Below are 1,981 nucleotides of genomic sequence, written 5' to 3' on the forward strand. Positions count from 1 at the left end.
TTATTTTTTTTTTTAGAATTGTAGTTTTTGTTTTTAAAAGTGTTTATTAAGTATTTTAGGGTTGCTGGGCAGTGATGGCCCTTGCATTTAATCCCAGCACTGGGGAGGCAGAAGCAGGCAGATTTCTGAGTTTGAGGCCAGCCTGGTCTTGAGTGAGTTCCAGGAATGCTAGAGCTACAAAAAGAAACAGTCTCAAAAAGCCAAAAAAAAAAAAAAAATATTTTAGGGTTTTTTGGGTTTTTATGGTTCTTTGTTTTGTTTTGCTTTGTTTTATTTCGATTCTTTTTGTTTTTGTTTTTAGCTTTTTAGGGATCATTTAGTGTTTGTTAAAGAACCTAAGGTTTTTCTGGGTTCTCTTTTTTTTTATGTTTCTTGATTTCTTCTACATTTTTAAGGTATTTTAGGGTTCTTTAGTGTTTTTAAAGGATTTTAGAAATGTTTTTGGTTTTATTATTATTATTTTTTAAAGTATTTATGGTATTTTTTTGTTGTTTTTTTGCTGATGTTTTTTGTTTTTTAGGGTTTTAGGTTTTCTGGTTATTTGAAGGGTTTTTTGGTGTATTGGAATTTTGGGATATTTTGTTGGGGTTTTAGTTTCTTTTAGTTTTTTTTTTAATAATTTTATAGTTTTTTTTAAGGGTTTTTGTTGATTTTTTAAAAACATCAAGGTTTTCTTTTTTAGGTTTTTATTGTCTTTTCAGGTTTTTTAAAAGGTCTTTCTTATTTTATTTTATTTTTTTTTAAGTCTTGAGGGATTTTTTTTTAATGGTTTCAGGATCTTTTTTAAGGCTTTATGGGGTTTTTTTGGTTTTTTTTTTTAGGATTTTTTGAGTATTTTAAAAGAATTTTGAGGGTTTTTTAAGGGGCTTCATGTTCTTTTTAGGGTTTCATGTTCTTATTTAGGGTTTTAAAATTTTTTTTTCAAATATTTAGGGTTCTTATTGAGGGGAGTTGAGGGTTTGGGCATAGCTAAGGATACACAGAGAAACCCAGTCTCAAAAAATATATATATATATATATATAATGAATAAAGTAAGGAAGAAAGAATGAAAAGAATTTTAGGGACATTTTTTGGCTTTTGGTGTATTTTCTTTAGAATTTTAGGTTTTTGTTTTGTTTTGTTTTTTTAAGGAATTGTAGGGTTTTTAGAAGAGTTTTTGTTGTTTTGCTTGAATATAAATTTTTTTTTTTACATTTTAGGGTTTTAATATTGGTGTTTCATAGTTTTATGGTTGCCAGGAAATGGTGGCAGTGTGACTTCCAGGACAGCCAGGGATAAACAGAGAAACCCAGTCTCATAAATGAAAAAACGAAAAAAAAAAAAAAAAGAAGAAGAAGAAGAAGAAAGAAAGAAAAGAGTTTTAGAGTACTTTTTTTTAAGATGAGTGTTTTAGAGTTTGTTTTATTTTTTGTTTGTTTTTTGTTTTTTTGTTTTGTTTTCACAGTTTTTATGTATATTTAGTGTTTTTTCTTTTCTTTTTTTTCTTTTAATGGATTTTAAGGTGTTTTGTGTTAGGGATTTATTTTTAGGCTTTAGGGGTTCCTTTTTATGGTTTTACAAAAATTTTTTTAGGTTTTTTTTTTTTTTTTTGTCTTGTTTTTGTTTTTGTTTTTGATTTTGTTTTTTTGTTTTTGTCTTTGATAAGATTATTTGAAAATTTTAGAGTTTCATTTTGCAGTTTATGAGTTTTACTCTTTCCAGACAGTGGCAGCAAATGCCTTTAATCCCACACTTGAGAGGCAGAGGTAGTGGATTTCTGAATTTGAGGTAAGCTTGGTATAAAAAGTGAGTTCCTAAACAGCCACAATGAAACGCTGTCTCAAAAAAACAAAAAAAAAAAAAAACAAAAACAAAAAAAAAAACAAAAGAAAAAAGGAAAAAAAATAGTTGTATGATTATTTTTGGGTTCATGTTTTTTTAGAATTTCGGGGTTTTTTAAAAGGTTTTGTAGGGTTTTTAGAAGAATGTTTTTGAGGTACT

The sequence above is a fragment of the Mus caroli genome, unplaced genomic scaffold (assembly GCF_978045245.1).
Source record: "Mus caroli unplaced genomic scaffold, Mus_caroli_1 scaffold_22, whole genome shotgun sequence".
Classification (NCBI taxonomy): domain Eukaryota; kingdom Metazoa; phylum Chordata; class Mammalia; order Rodentia; family Muridae; genus Mus; species Mus caroli.